A 17,496-nucleotide genomic window follows, 5' to 3' on the forward strand; every position below is an offset into this window, starting at 1 on the left:
CCAATTTCCGAGATCGGCCCGGCAGCTGAAGATTTTTGGTACTCAACCAGACTTTGATACCAGGTAGGAATACTGGTGCAGGACGGCGGTGGCGATTGGCACATCTTCGTGCCCTCTCTGCAGATGTGATAAGTCGTTGCTGGATTGTCTTCCAACGGTGATGAATCTGATGGGCTACTGTTAGTGCTGCTGGTGAGGGAACGGTAATTGGAACAGGTACTGGTGGTCTTGGATGGCGTCCAAACACTATCTGAAAGGGGGACTGACCAGTGACAGAGTGAGTATGATTATTATAGGCGAACTCGGCCCAGGGAAGAAGAGGAACCCAATTATTTCCCTTCTCGGAGACGAAACTTCGAAGAAAAGTCTTCAGTGACCTGTTCATCCGCTCAGTCTGTTCATTACTCTGCGGATGAAAGGCAGTGGATAGATTTAGCTGTACCCTGAATTTCTTGCAGAGAGCCCGCCAGAATCGAGCGGTGAATTGAGGACCCCTGTCGGATACTATACTTTGCGGAAGTCCGTGAGTCCTGAAGATATGTTGCGTGAACAGGATTGCCAGTTCAGGCGCCGAAGGAAGCTTGGGTAAGGGTACCAGATGCACCATCTTGGAGAACCGATCCACGGTGACCCATATCACAGAATGTCCCTCAGACAGTGGCAGGTCCACCACAAAATCTGTGGCGATGTGAGTCCACGGCTCGGTGGGAATGGGTAGTGGTTGTAGGAGGCCCCACGGCCGGCCGCTAAGAGGCTTTTGTTTGGCACAGACTGGACAAGAATCCTCGTACAGGCGTACATCTTGCCTCACCTTGGGCCACCAGTAATTGCGGTTCAACAGATCGAGCGTCCTCTCCCTGCCGGCGTGGCCCCCTGAGAGGGAGTCATGGGCCGACCCGAGGACTCTCCTGCGATCTCTGCGGGGAACAACCACTCTCCCAAGGGAGGATACAGATGTACTGGCTACTTGAATCTTGGCGGGATCAATGATGTATTGAAGGGGTTCCACCTTTTCTTCCTGAATGTCATAACGAGACAAAGCATCTGCTCTGACGTTCTTAGAGGCCGGCCGATACTTGAGGACGAAGTCAAACCGGCTGAAGAAAAGCGACCAACGCGCCTGTCTGGGATTGAGTCGTTGGGCCTGATTCAGAAATTCCAAATTCTTATGGTCTGTGTAGATTGTGACAGGGTGAAGAGACCCCTCCAGCCATTGTCTCCACTCTTCTAGGGCTAATTTAATTGCAAGTAACTCCTTGTCTCCTATTCCATAGTTGCCCTCGGCGGGTGTAAACTTCTTGGAAAAATAGGAGCAAGGTAGTAGATGTCCGGAACTAGAATTCTGAGACAGGACCGCCCCAACGGCTATGTTGGAGGCATCTACCTCCACGAAGAAGAGCCGTGTCGGGTCTGGGTGACGTAAACAGGTGTCATGGAGAAAAGCCTCTTTCAAGTCCTCAAAGGCTTTACACGCCTCGATAGGCCATAGTCGAGCGTCCGCACCCTTCCTGGTAAGAGTGGTGAGCGGCGCCACCAGCCGTGAATACTGGGGAATGAAATGCCGGTAGAAATTTGCGAATCCTAGAAACCGTTGCAAAGCTTTCAGACCCACCGGCTGGGGCCAATTTCTGATGGCGGATACTTTGCTGGGATCCATGCGAAACCCTGTTGCGGACACAATGTACCCTAAAAAGGGCAGTGACTCCTGCTCGAAGAGACACTTTTCAAACTTCGCATATAAGTGGTGATCCCGGAGAATCTGAAGCACCTGTCGAACATGTCGCCGATGGGAGATCAAATCGGGGGAGTAGATGAGGACATCATCAAGATACACAATTACACAAGATTGTAGTAGTTCCCGAAGGATCTCATTCATTAAGTGTTGGAACACGGCAGGAGCATTGCAGAGTCCGAATGGCATAACCAAGTATTCATAGTGCCCGTCCCGGGTATTGAAAGCGGTCTTCCATTCATCCCCGGGACGGATACGGACTAAATTGTAGGCACCCCGTAAGTCCAACTTCGTGAACACTTGTGCTCCCTGGAGTTTGTCTAATAGCTCAGGAATTAGAGGTAACGGGTAGCGATTCTTCTTAGTGATGGTATTGAGTCCTCGGTAATCAATACATGGCCTCAAGGACCCGTCTTTCTTGGCGACAAAGAAGAAACCCGCCCCTGCGGGAGACTTCGAGGGTCGGATGAATCCTTTGGCGAGATTTTCGGTGATATAGTCCGACATGGCTTGAGTTTCAGGTTGAGACAAGGGGTACACTCTTCCCCGAGGTGGAGTAGAACCGGGAAGCAAATCAATCGCACAATCAAAAGGGCGATGTTGAGGTAATAATTCTGCCTTTTCTTTAGAAAAAACATCGGCAAAATCTGCATAAGGTGACGGCAGTAGAGGCCCAGTATGTGCCAGCGGAATTCGTTGCTCCTTCTGGGATTGAATGCAAGAGCGGAGACACTTAGGACTCCATCGAATGATCTGTAGATCGTCCCACCGGATCTCCGGAGAGTGTTGCTGCAGCCAGGGTAACCCGAGAACCACTGGGTGGATGGACTTCTCTAAAACCAGGAACGAGATTTTCTCGGTATGGAGCAGACCAGTCTGGAGGGTGAGTGGCGAGGTCATGGATGAGATACTGCCGGACAGTGGTGTACCCTGGATAGAGGGGACTCGTAAGGGCGGTTCCCGGAGTTGCGTGGGGAGCTGAAGTCGTTGCACTAAATCTTTCGTGATAAAGTTCCCTCCGGCCCCCGAGTCGATGAGAGCCTGCGTTTTGAAGGAACCACGTGGGTATCTCAAAGTTACTGGTACTACACATTGAGGAGCAGTGTTAAGACAGCCTAGGGAACACTCCTCTCTCAACCCTAGGCACGGGAGTTTTCCGCCCGTTCCTTGCACTGAGCCAGGAAATGGCCCTTACCACCACAGTACAGGCATAGCCTTAGATCACGACGGCGTTGTCTCTCCTCAGGTGACAACGAGGACCTGCCCAGTTGCATGGGTTCCTCCGTGGAGGTCTCTGCAGAGTTACTGGGGCTACGAGGGCTGGAATTCGATGGTCTGGAGAGGACTGCAGGTAGGGAAGCCATTCGATGAAGAGGACGCCCCTCCTTTGCTCTTTGTTGTAAACGTCGATCAATGCGACCTGCCACGTCGATGAGGGAGTTAAGATCCTCCGGGAGGTCGCGAGCAGCCAGCTCGTCCTTAATCCTAGCTGCCAACCCCTCCAAGAACACGCCTCAGAGGGCATCATCTCGCCAACCAACCTCTAGGGCGAGCGTGCGGAACTCCAACGCGTAATCAGCTAGCGTCCGTGTTCCCTGCCGGAGTTGGAGTAACTCTGAGGTCGCTGAGGTCTGGCGTGCGGGCTCGTCAAAGGCTGCTTTAAAATCCTCCACAAATCTGTTCAAGTCACTCAAGGCGGGGTCATTCTTTTCCCACATGGGTGACGCCCAATTCAGGGCCCGCCCGTCTAGCAGCGAAAAGATGTATGCCACCTTGACGGCATCCGATGGAAACTGATTGGGCAGCAAGGCAAAGCGTACGTAGCATTGGTTCAAGAAACCGCGACAAGCCTTGGAATCCCCGGCGTACCGTGATGGAGCCGGAAGCTGAGTAGGAGCATGGATTGTTACCACTGGCACCGGTGCGGGTGCGGGAACTGGGGCAAGGGGTTCAGCATCCATGCGAACCGCCAACCGTTCCACAGTGGCAGCCAGCGAATCCAATACCTGTTGCTGCTGCACCAGGCGTTGGGCAAGTCCGGGGATGGCTTGCAGGCCGGCGAGGTCTGCCGGATCCATGGCCTTGCAAACTGTTGTGTCCCGGAAGTGGATCCTTAGGCCGACCGGCGAAGGGAGACGGTCGGGAGGCAGATCACGCACAGCCGAAGAAGGATCTTCACCTGGAAACCCGAGACGCCCCCAGAGGAGCTGTCGACGCCCGGGTCGCTAGGGCTTAGGTGGTTTCGCCCTGGAAGTCCGAGGTCCCCCCAGGAGGTGCCCGTAGGGACCCAGACCGCTGGGACTTAGGTGAGACTACGAGCCGAGGTCACAGCAGGCAGCAGAAGACAGAAGCGTGGAGACGTACCGAGGTCTAGGCAGGCAGCAGAAGTCAGAAGCGTGGAAACGTACCGAGGTCAAGGCAGGCAGCAGAAGTCAGAAGCATGGAAACGTACCGAGGTCAAGGCAGGCAGCAGAAGTCAGAAGCGTGGAAACGTACCGAAGTCAAGGCAGGCAGTAGAAGTCCGAAGAACAGGAACAGGAATGCTGAAACTGGCAGGCAGGATCAGGAACAGCAACTAACACTCAGGAGTGACCACGTTGCAAGGCAAAGCAGGAAGGAGCACTGCAGGCTTAAATCCCCCGCCGGCGCTGACGTCAGGGAGAGGGCGGTTCAGCACTTCCGGGTGCTGGACCTGTAAAAGGACGGCCCTCGCACGCGCGCGTGTTCCCTGCAGGGGGGAGGAGTTGCGATCGGGCCTTGGCAGCGTCGGCAGTGTCTCCCTCGTGGAGACGCCGCTGCCATGCGGCCAGGCCGGCCCCGAATCCCGCGGCTCGTGGCGGTGCGGAGGAAACCCCGGTGGAGGTAAGGACCCGGTCGCTAAGGCGGCGACCGGGGCTGCAACAGAGTGTGTGTGTGTGTGTGTTTTGGTGCCTGACATCTGGCTGGCACTATGGTTGTCTCATTACTTAGCAATTGGATCAAGAACAGATTGGTTGGGGAGAGACTTTAAAACAGACCAGGAATCCAGGATCTATATCTATCTATCTATAGTAAAAATAGATACCAGACTTATTGGATAAATGTAGTGCTATGTTAATAGGCAATTATATAAATCCCAAAGGGAAAAAAGCGCTACAAAAGTTATTATAAAATCAAATCTTCACTTTTATTGAAAAATTTTTTAAATAGTACCTAACTAAAAAATCTATATTATCCATATAAATAATCCTACTCAATATTGCGCACAGTCAAGATTAAATACATACAATAACATTTTTTTTTTTTTAAATGTAAATCACAAATATACTGACCCCCACAAAGCTCCTAATACCAGAAAATTAATAAAACCTGAAGAAGGACCAACCCAACTAAATTAAAAAGGAAAAGTATCAGATTGAGAAATGCTCAAAAACATAATCCACAGGCTTTTGCCTGACATTTTTATAGTAGTTTACACAATGTTAGGTTCCATATTAAGAGCTACCACCCAAGAAAGAAATCTGGGCATCATGGTGGATAACACATTGAAATCATCGGTTCAGTGTGCTGCGGCAGTCAAGAAAGCAAACAGAATGTTGGGAATTATTAGAAAGGGAATGTGAATAAAATGGAAAATGTCATAATGCCTCTGTATCGCTCCATGGTGAGACTGCACCTTGAATACTGTGTACAATTCTGGTCGCCACATCTCAAAAAAGATATAGTTGAAATGGAGAAGGTTCAGAGAAAAGCAACCAAAATGATTAACGGAATGGAACAGCTCCCCTATGATGAAAGACTAAAGAGGTTAGGACTTTTCAGCTTGGAGAAGAGACGGCTAAGGGGGGATATGATAGAGGTGTTTAAAATCATGAGAGGTCTAGAACAGGTTAATGTGAATCAGTTATTTACTCTTTCGCATAATAGAAAGACTAGGGGGCACTCCATGAAGTTAGCATGTGGCACATTTAAAACTAATCGAAGAAAATTCTTTTTCACTCAGCGCACAATTAAACTCTGGAATTTGTTGCCAGAGGATGTGGTTAGTGCAGTTAGTGTAGCCATGTTTAAAAAAGGATTTGAAAAGTTCTTGGAGGAGAAGTCCATTACCTGCTATTAATTAAGTTGGCTTGGAAAATAGCCTCTGCTATTACTAGCAATAGTAACATGGGATAGACTTAATTTTTGGGTACTTGCCAGGTTCTTAAGGCCTGGATTGGCCACTGTTGGAAACAGGATGCTGGGTTTGATGGACCCTTGGTCTGACCCAGTATGGCATGTTCTTGTCAATGTCGGGCTGTTTGGGCTTCTTTTGACATTTGGATATCTGAAGAAATTTTTGAGATTATATGAGCAGCATTTAAAAGATAAGTTGAATTGTCGAGGAAATTTACATAGTTGGGTAACACGTTTGTGTAAGTGTATATTTCTAAGATGGGGTCAATTTTCCGGTAATAAAGACATTGTTAATATTTTTGCATTAAAGAGTATAATGGGTAATATAAATTAGGAAAAGTATATGAGGTTAATTTTATGCTCAAATTAATGATGCCGGTTGAAGCCCATTGCGGCCAAGAGGGAAGGAGAGAGGGAGAGGGATTGTGTTGATGCCAGAAGTAGGGGAAGATGGAAGAGAAGATGATGGTGATGGTGTTCCAAGTTGACGTGAACCCTGTGCTGAGAGTGCCACAACAGAAAGTAAGTTATCACTGTCTTAGAGAAAGGGAAAGATCACTGTCTTAGAGAAAGAGAAAGTAAACCCCTGCTGAGTGTCTATTCAAAATTCTTTTAAATAAATAAATAAATAAAATAAAAATACTATTTAGTTATTTAGGGAAAAAGTAAAATTTATTTTGGATATTTTTTGGCTTAGCTCTGCCAGGTTTCAAATCACATGATCTCAAGGGTTATCTGGCTTGCTTTCTGGAGCTGTTGAAACTGGGCAGTTTGAAAGGCGCCAAGCCAGCAGGCACTTGTGATGGGGAGGGCTACCCACCAGTGCTGATCACCTTGTAACAACTAACATCCAAGGTAAAAAGACAAAAAAATTGAAAAAGCTGTCTTTGAAACTGAGAAGAGATTTCTGTGGGGAAAACCATGATTCTGAGACCCGCCCCCTCCCCTGACATCATCGCAAACAGAGCCGGGCAGTTTGAAAGGCACCAAGCAAGCACCCCTTCGTGCAACCCTTTGTGTTATTTCTTTAATATGCTCCTTGTTATACCTTTTGCTTAATTGTTAAGAACTTTGATTTTGATGGTTTTATTTTTGTAATCTCTTAGCCTCAGGTACAAAGATTTTAGATTGTAAGCCCTTTTAGGGGATAGTGAATTACCTTTTGTACCTTATTGTAAACCGATGTGATATCTCTTTTTGAAATGAACATCGGTATATAAAAATCGTAAATAAATAAATAAAAAATGCTCTATAGGAAAAGCACAAGAGGGAGTCAGACAGATTCTTGTGGGCTGTTTTTTAAAAAAATCCCCCGAGCTGATATTTTCCTGTAATCTGTCCCTAATAAGGAAGGTTCTGGTTCTGGATAGGTGACTGGTGCTGTTCTATATACTGGATTGTGGAGGATAAAAATAATTTTAAATAAATATGATAAGTAATTCTGGACTAGACTTCCTGAGTTGGTGTATCATGCTCCCACTCTTGCCTTATTCAAATCCAGCCTAAAAGCCCACATTTTCAAGCTGCTTTTAAATCTTAATCTTGGTTCTCCTAATCATATTCTTGTTGGTGTAACTATTTTCCATAATGAATAAAATTCCCCAAGGCTCTTATTTGTCCTGTTTTTCTTGAATAGACTGTAAGCTCAACAGTGATGGGATTGTCTCATGTTTAAATGTACTGTGCTGCATAAGTCTACTAGCACTATAAAAATAAGTAGTGGTGTCATTGCTAGGAGACAGGAGTGAGGAATCAGCAAAGAGAGCTGAAGATGTGAGGGTGACTTTATTGCTCATAGATTTTATATTTGCGCTAAATCTTTCCTGTGAGAATAAAGTGATGAAGCTGAACATCATGGAAATACACCTAAACATATTCCAAAGTCGAGTCACAGTATACAGCAACTTACCTGTATGAGTCATATTCTTCTCTCCTATACAATTGCTCTCTCCACACTATTTCCCACAAACAGTAGTGCTGACTAATGAAGATCACCTAGAAGTATTTGTGTTTTTATAGTGCCAGACACCCATGTCACAGAATTATTTCATCACTAACATTGTGACATCATCATCACTAGTTATTAGATGTCTTTAAGTGTGCAGTCCCTGCATTCTAAGAAAATATATATTTTTCAATAACAATTGTTAAGACATTGGCATAAATGCAAGTTAGCAGTTGACTGTGCCTTTGGTCTTTTTAAACTGAGGGCCTGTGTGGATCTGTATCTTGAATGCAGGTGATCAGCTCAAATCATTCTCAGGTTTGTGGCATCAGGTCCAGAGCAGGGAAAGGGGAAAGACATATTGGGAAATTAAATTCAGTTTGAGGAAGAAAGGGGGGATTAGTGGAGTGCCTAAAGGATTGGGTGATTCAGTTCAATATCTTTGTGAAGGATATTGCAGAGTGGTTAAAAGGAAATGTTTGCCCTTTTCTAGATGAAGATCAGCAAAAGAGTGGATACCCCTGAGGGAGTAGACAAAATGAGAATTGATCTAAGAAAGCTTAATGTAGTCAAATGCTTGGCAGTTAAGATTCAATGCAAAAAAAGTGCAGAGTCATGCATTTGGGGTACAGAAATCTGCGGGCATGGTACATGTTGTAAAGGTGAAGAGCTGATGTTTACTGACCAGGAAAGAGATTTTGGGGCGACAATGTCTGATGATCTTAAGGCAAGGAAACAGTATGATTAGGAAGTGGCCAGAAGCAAAAGGATGTGAGGTTACATAGGGAGAGGCATACCCATGAGAAAAAAAGGAGATGATGATGCCTTTATACTGGTCATTAATTAGGCCTCAGCTGGAATACTGTGTTCAGTTTTGGAGGCTATATCTCAAAAAGGATAGAGAGTGGCTAGAGGTGATTCACAGAAAGGCAACTAAAATAGTATGGAGACTGCACAAAAAAGCCATATGAGACTGAAGGACCTAAACATGTATACCATTATGTAAATGTGTGTGTGATGTGTAGGGCTGTGTGTATGGGGGGATGGGGGGTGTTGCAGTTGTGTCAACAACCATGATTTGGTGTACAAAGAGCTTTGGGTGGGGAGACCCCAGGATCTCCTTGCTTGAGAGTGTTGTTAAAAAATATCTATCTATCTATCTAATGTGCTGGTAGTACTGCTAACTGACCACTGGATACAGTTGGCATAGTCCTGAAAAATAAATTGCATTGTGTTTCATTGAGTTGTTTTATGCTGAATGTTATTAAGGGCTTTGGCAAGGATTTCCCCTTAAAAAGTTAAAGGTTCTGTTTGGTGGGCGAGTGGCTTAGGAGGGTATAAAGCCTGGGTCAATCTGGTGGTAATTGCTTTCCCTTGGTTGGAGCTGGAAAGAAGGGAGGGACTTCCTGAGTGGTTCCTGGAGTGGGCAGCCTGTGGGCTGGTAGACCTGAAGACTTCTCCAGTATCCAGTGGGTCCTACAGGGAAGAAGCCCTTGGCCAGAAAGAGGGGAAGAAGGGTTTCCTTCTTCCAAGGAAACAGCCAGAAGATGGAGATGAGGGAAGAGGAGAAATTTCCTTTGAAGGACTGTCAAGTAAAGGATACCAGGGACGCCTACACATTGTTGAACCAGGACTAAGAAGAAGAGGTGTCTTATTCTCAGGGAGCTGTGAGAAGAAGATTGGGAAGGAGAAGGTGGGGTATGGTTTAAGGGACCTCAGGAGTTAGGGATGTGAGCCCCATGTCTCACATAGGAATTTAAGTACAATGGAAGAGAAACTGGAAGGACTGTTAGAGATGTGATTTGGCTGAACCTTTTAGTTTGGCCTTCGTTATCGGCCCACTAAGGGAAATTTCGTTTTCCTGCAGTTCAGGCCGATTCTATTTTGGCTGCCCCCCCCGAAATAAACACTGAAACCCACACCAACCCTTCAAATTAGCCAAAAAAATTAAAAAATTGGATCCCACAGAAGAAAACAGGATAATGCATAAACATTGGCAAGTTAAATGTAAGACATTGATAAGACAGGCTAAGAGAGAATTTGAAAAGAAGTTGGCAGTAGAGGCAAAAACTCAAAGTAAAAACTTTTTAAAATATATCTGAAGCAGAAAGCCTGTGAGGGAGTCAGTTGGACTGTTAGATGATCGAGGGGTTAAAGGGGCACTTAGAGAAGATAAGGCCATCGCGGAAAGATTAAATTATTTATTTGCTTCAGTGTTTACTGAAGAGGATGCTGGGGAGGTACTCGTACTGGAGAAGATTTTCATGGGGAATGATTCAGATGGACTGAATCAAATCACGGTGAACCTAGAAGATGTGGTAGACCTGACTGACAAACTGAAGAGTAGTAAATAATATGGATCGGATGGTATACACCCCAGAGTTCTGAAGGAACTAAAAAATGAAATTTCAGACCTATTAGTAAAAATTTGTAACCTATCATTAAAATCATCCATTGTACCTGAAGACTGGAGGATAGCAAATGAAACCCCAATATTTAAAAAGGGCTCCAGGGGCGATCCGGGAAACTACAGACTGGTTAGCCTGATCTCAGTGCCAGGAAAAATAGTGGAAAGTGTTCTAAACATCAAAATCATAGAACATATAGAAAGACATGGTTTAATGGAACAAATTCTGCATGGCTTTACCCAAGGCAAGCCTTGCCTCATAAATCTGCTTCATTTTTTTGAAGGAGTTAATAAACATGTGGACAAAGGTGAACCGGTAGATGTAGTATACTTGGATTTTCAGAAGGCGTTTGACAAAGTTCTTCATGAGAGGCTTCTATGAAAAGTAAAAAGTCATGGGATAGGTGGCGATATCCTTTCGTGGATTGCAAACTGGCTAAAAGACAGGAAACAGAGAGTAGGATTAAATGGACAATTTTCTCAGTGGAAGGGAGTGGGCAGTGGAGTGCCTCAGGGATCTGTTTTGGGACCTTTACGTTTCAATATATTTTATAAATGATCTGGAAAGAAATACGACGAGTGAGATAATCAAATTTGCAGATGATACAAAATTGTTCAGAGTAGTTAAATCACAAGCAGATTGTGATAAATTGCAGGAAGACCTTGTGAGACTGGAAAATTGGGCATCAAAATGGCAGATGAAATTTAATTAGGTTAAGTGCTATAGTTACACAATGTTAGGTTCCATATTAGGTGCTACAACCCAAGAAAGAGATCTAGGCGTCATAGTGGAGAACACATTGAAATTGTCAGTTCAGTTCAGTTTGCTGCGGCAGTCAAAAAAGCAAACAGAATGTTGGGAATTATTAGAAAGGGAATGGTGAATAAAATGGAAAATGTCATAATGCCTCTGTATCGCTCCATGGTGAGACCGCACCTTGAATACTGTGTACAATTCTGGTCGCCACATCTCAAAAAAGATATAATTGCGATGGAGAAGGTACAGAGAAGGGCTACCAAAATGATAAGGGGAATGGAACAGCTTCCCTATGAGGAAAGTCTAAAGAGGTTAGGACTTTTCAGCTTGGAGAAGAGACGGCTGAGGGGGGATATGATAGAGGTATTTAAAATCATGAGAGGTCTAAAACGGGTAGATGTGAATCGGTTATTTACTTTTTCGGATAATAGAAAGACTAGGGGGCACTCCATGAAGTTAGCATGTGGCACATTTAAAACTAATTGGAGAAAGTTCTTTTTCATTCAACGCACAATTAAACTCTGGAATTTGTTGCCAGAGGATGTGGTTAGTGCAGTTAGTATAGCTGTGTTTAAAAAAGGATTGGATAAGTTCTTGGAGGAGAAGTCCATTACCTGCTATTAATTAAGTTGACTTAGAAAATAGCCACTGCTATAACTAGCAACGGTAACATGGAATAGACTTAGTTTTTGGGTACTTGCCAGGTTTTTATGGCCTGGATTGGCCACTGTTGGAAACAGGATGCTGGGCTTGATGGGCCCTTGGTCTGACCCAGTATGGCATGTTCTTAATTTAATTAATTACAACCCCCACCCTCCTGACTCCCCCCAAAACTTGCCAAAGGTCCCTGGTGGTCCAGCGAGGGTCCTGGAAGCGATCTTCCGCTCCTGGGCCATTGGCTGCCAATAATCAAAATAGCGCCTATGGCCCTTTGCCCTTACCATGTGACAGGGGCTATCGGTGCCATTGGTTGGCCTCTGTCACATGTTAGGATAATTGATGGCTGCGCCATCTTAAAAAAAATGGTGCAGGCTATCCATTGCTCCTACCATGTGACAGGGGCCGACCAATGGTATCGATAGCCCCTGTCACATGGGAAGGGCAAAGGGCCATCGGAATTAGTGGCAGCTGATGGCCCAAGAGGGGGAGATCATTCCTGGGACCCCACTGGACTTTCAGTAAGTCTGGGGTGGGGGGGGGGGAAGTCTTGAGGGGGTCAGGAGGATGGGGGGGTTCAATTAATTACATTTGAAGAGTTGGGGTTGGTTTAGGGTTTGTTTTTTTTTATGTGCCCTTTCTCCCCCCCCCCCAAAAAAAAAGATACGGAAACCCATGAAATTTTGTGTGTTTTCTTATCGTTTCGTCTGCCCCTCGAAACGTGTCTTATCAAATACACTTGAAGAAGTTCCTAGATGGTCTGGACTGGCCCATGTGGAATTAGGGCTGTTGACATACTGGGCTAACCCTGGAGAGAGAGCCCTGAAAGAGGCAGAAGCCTTCTACCAGGCACAATCAATGCCTGCCAGCATAAGAAGCTTAGAAAGCCAATTCCCTAGCATGGTACAGATGTCATGATAGAGGACCTCTGCAATGAACATCCAAGATAGGGGGTTAAGTCTCTGTACCCAATTTTCAGATGCCAATCTCATCCACATGCTTTAACTGTGGACAGAAAGGACATTTGTCAAGGGACTATCGGTATGGCTGTAGCAAAACTATGAATGTTTTCTTGGTGACCTAGCCAATGCCAGAAGAGGAAGTGCACATTCTTAAAAATAATGCTCTGAAGTAATGATGATACATAATCCAAAAAAAAAAAAAAAAGCCAGACTCTGCAGAGGTGGGAACAACCCAGAAATGGGGTTTTGAAGACCCTCTCTGTTTGTGCCCTTTGTGTGGAGAAAGGGCATGAAGAAGACCACTGTCCATATAGGCAGCCAGAAACTGAAGAGTCTTTAAGTGAACTTGGTAAGAGAGAAACCCTACCAACCATACAGGAGTATTCTTTCTATAAAACAGAAGGTCATGCAAAGAATGTCTTTGGCTTGATGACCTGGAGTATGAGCGCGTTAGCGGAACAATGTGAGAAGGAGCAAAGCTGCAATTTTGTGGGTGTCCTGCATGCAAGACTTAAGGACTTTATAATCCAGGCATTGGTAGATTCTGGCTGTAGCAAAATGCTCATTTGCCAGGACTTAATATTTCAAGGACATATTAACGGTGAGAAAATAGAGACAGTAACATGTATACATGGGGATGAACAAGTGTTTAGCTTCCCATGTCCCCTAATGATCACCATAGGACAAGCTTTCATACCCAGTGGTAGTCCTGGGTCGAGATTATCCCCACTTTGCAACCTTATGGAGACAACTCATGAGTGTTGGGGACAATACAACCAGAGGGGGAGGCCTTTGAGATATAGCGGGGTATGCACCGGTCATGGCCGAGCTGAGGAGGCGGACATGTGATGGAGTGTACCAACCAATCCCTCCTTCTACCTTAAGGAGCCTAGTTCAAGGTTTAAACCCAGTCCTCCTTAAGGCAGAATGCTGCAAGGAATTCTGGGTAAAGGGAGGTTCCCTTCACCCTACCAGAAGAACCTAGGCCTAGAAAGGCTTGGAAAGGTCCCAGGGAGCTGGCAGGACCTCACGATACATCCAGACAGTGGACGTTTACCTGTTAGTAGTGCCTGATGCAAGATGAGCTACTATCTTGATCTTCTATCTTTGAAGTACTGTAAATAAATATCTGGACCATAACTAAGTTGGTCCAATCTTATATTCCTGAAGTCTTTCTGTAGCCGCAGCAGGCCTGAATGTGCTAGAGAGTCAGATCCTCTCATTTTAAGGGCCCAAACTAGGGATACACAAATTGGTTTCGGAACTGGGATATAGGGGCAGTGTTGGAAGGGGTAGTGTATGTGTGGTGGCAATTTGGAGCTTTTGCGATGTTTTTGGTGTGTGTTATTTTTTTGCATCAATGAAGCATAAATCCCAAAGAGGACAATGGAGATACAATGGTCACCTTTTAGCGGAACACATACATTTTAGTGTCAGAAGATTAGAAGAAGGACTTCTGAGTCTATGCAGTCAGAAGCCCACCAAGATGAAGTGGAGTAGGAGCTTCCTTATTTGTGTGGTTGAAGATGTCAGCAGGGTGTAGTGCCATGTGGATGTTGGTGGCCAATCCTGTTGATAAGTTTGAGTGTATAAGGAGCAGATTGCCATAAAATGAGATAGTCCTCATGGAGTTGAGTGGTAGAGAGTGTTCTGCAAAGGTGCTTACTGTAAGCGGAGAAGATGTCGAGTCAAGGTTTCCAAAAACAATCCCGTTTCAGAGAGTTGCCTTTCAGTTGTCAAGAGAAACATAGAAATTGCGGGTTTTCTGATCCTAGCTTTATGTTGAGAAATGTGGCAAAAGGATTCTAAGGCCACAGATGGCCCAAGTTGCCTTGCCTGATGTGGAAGAGTTAGGGACAAAAGAGTTGGAGTTCTGGAGTAGGCTAGTGCTTGAAGTCAAAGGAGGCCATGTAGCCATCCAGCTACAGTGCACGTGCTGTGACATATGCAGCCTCCTCACAGCATGGAGTTTGTGTGCGTCCAGTGCAATGAACCACACATTCAGGAGAAGTAGTAGCAGGAGTAACCAAAAGTAGCAGAGGTTCATCAGCTGGTGGCTGCCAGACATGCACTGGTTAGTAAGGCTGCAGAGAGGCCTCTGCTGTACAATGAGGTGTGCAGGGCTTTCGTGGAGCTGGTCACTGCAGACATCAAAGAGGTGGAGGTAATGAGGCCTGCCATGAAGGTGGTGAATACCCTAAGCATTGCACAGTGAAAAGGGATAAGAGATAAAGAGGGAGGATTGCGTGCCTAGCATGAAGAGTTGGCCAAGGGTGTAGCCAGGAGTGAGCGGGGGAATGAGGCTGCATTGAGGAGATTGGAGGCACTGGAAGAGCAGTTTGTAATGGAAGGATACGAGATGGATGCTAAGCCACAGTTGCCCGAAGTTCATGAGGTTCTGGTAAGCAATGTGCTGGAGACTATAGACTACCGTAGGGCCTATAAGCAGGATGGTGGTACAGGAATGGCTTAAGGAAACTTTGAAGGAATATGGTCTTCATATAATGTTGATGGATATGCCTCCACAATAATTTTGCTCTGGTCCATGTCAGCTTGCTCTGTATATAGTGGAGCTGGTCCCCATGCTTGGTTCAGAAGAAGGGAGGTTGTCACCAGAGGTGCCCGTGGGATTGGTGCCAATAGGGCAGATGTTGGAGAGCTTGGTAGCCCCTAAAGAGCCCCAAAGAAGTTGGCTCCTACCCAGTTTCAGCAAGGTAGGGGGTACAGAAATGAATGGGAAAAACCCTCGAGGAGTAATCTTCAGTGTGGATGAGCTCAGTGATAAAGGGAATGATCAGGATAGAGAGGGCGTATTCTGCAAAGAATCTTTATCTGATATTTGGGGTGAGACATCTAGGATTTTGCCTAGATAGTGGAATTGCAGCAATCTAGTGTCCAAGATCAGCAAAGCCGAGAGAATTGTGAGGCAACGGGTATGGAGTATTTGGAAAGAATAGTATCCTTATGTTTCCACTTTGTTGATGGAGATAGAGGAAAGAGATCATGAAGACTGGATTAAAGAAGTAGTTTTGACTATGTTGAAAAAGGATTATCGGTACAGAGGAATGGATACAGAGAAGCCCGTGCAGTAAACAGCAATGCAGGATGTGGTTAACAAGTAGACTTATGGACAAAACCTCCAGATGAACTATGTTAGATATAATCATCTCAAAAGAGGGAGGCAAACATTTTCTGTGACTTGCTGGCATGCTACTAGTGATTTGGTCCAAAACCTATACCTAGATCATCATGATTAATTGTATTTGCAAGAAAATTAAGTAATTGTTTAATTCTGAGGTCTATTGAGTGCTAATGTCTCTCTGAATGAAGACCATGAGGACTTTGTGCTTTGCGGGACCTGATGGAAAACTGAGTTTTTCCAGCCACATCAGTTGGGCTAGTGCCTGTAAAATACTATGGCCTGTGCTTCCTTTTAAGATATGTTACATCAGGATCTCTGTGAAGATTTCCTTCAGTACTGACCTGTTGCAGGGTGGATTTGAACTGAGCATATGACCTAGTCTACTGGACAGTCCCTAATCCTGCAGTAATTGGTTAATAATTTCTTAAAAGCTGCCAATATTAAACCCAATCCTCCAGGATGCCTTCCTAATGTGGAAGTGTATTTTTTTATTAAAGGTGTGGGTTTTCTTTGTTGTAAGAGTTTATAGGTAGTTATTCTGAGTGGAGGGGCCTCGCAGGACAAGTTGCTATTGGTTGAATAATTATATTTGAATAAGATTTTATTCACGTGTTACTGGTGTGTTGGTTCAGAAAACTAAAACCACATTTGGATGGGGGGATAATATATGTGTGTTTGTGTGTGTGTGTGTGTGTGTGTGTGGTGGGGGGGGGGGGGGTGAAGTCACCAGTTGTATCCCTGCCCACAATTTGGTATACAAGGAGCTTTGGGTGGAGGAGCCCCCATTGTCTTCTTGATTGGGAGTGCTATAAATCTTTATATATATTGTGCTGGCAATACTGCTTAGTGAACACTGGAAGGCAGTTGGTGTAGTGCTGAGAAATTGTTTGATTTGTGTTTCACTGAAATGTTTTATCCTGAATGTTAAGGGTTTTGGCAAAGATTTTCCCCTTAAAATTGTTAAGGGTTCTGATTGGTGGGGGAGTGGCCTAGGAGGGTATAAAACCTAGGTTAATCTGGTAGGAATTGCCTTCTCTTGGTTGGAGCTGAAAAAAAGAAATGGATCTCCAGGATGTTGGGCGCCTGGAGTGGCTAGCTCATAGGCTGGTGGGTCCTGAGTACCCCCCAGTATGGATTGAGTCCTGCAAGGGTTCTTTCCCTCAAGGGGAAAGGCCCGTTACCAGAAGCAGGGGAAGAGGGGTTTCCTCCTTTCAAGTGTAACCCCCATCCCCAGGTGTAGGCTACACACCGATAGGGCGCATAAAAGAATTTTGTATATTTTGGGGGATTGGGTCACACGGGTTAGCTCTTTTGTGGTCTCTTTCCTTCCCAGGGCCTGAGTCCTTTGTTGGTGGGAGGAAAGGAATTCCCTTTCAGAGCCTGGTGTGACAGGAGTGCCTTTTTACTTGTTTTTACCAGGGGAGAGATAATGGGGTAGATTTTAAAAGAAGTGTGCGCGGCTGTATTACGGCACGTGCTGCTGCGCACACAGCAGGCCAAATAATTTTTGCATAGTGTGCGCACTATACAAAATCTGCGCATGTATTGACCATGATTTGTGGGCGTCGGTCATGCAGCTGCGCGCACAAGTTATGAGCGCAAGTACACTTGTGCGCCTCCCGCAATCGTGAGCGCGTGCCCATGCGCATGCGAACGCAAGGGAGGGACTTCCCACTTCGCCAACTCCCCAAGATGGCTGGTCGAGGCAGGCAGCCAAATTTCACCACCAGGGACGTCGA

This window comes from Rhinatrema bivittatum, chromosome 2 (genome assembly GCF_901001135.1).
Source record: "Rhinatrema bivittatum chromosome 2, aRhiBiv1.1, whole genome shotgun sequence".
Classification (NCBI taxonomy): domain Eukaryota; kingdom Metazoa; phylum Chordata; class Amphibia; order Gymnophiona; family Rhinatrematidae; genus Rhinatrema; species Rhinatrema bivittatum.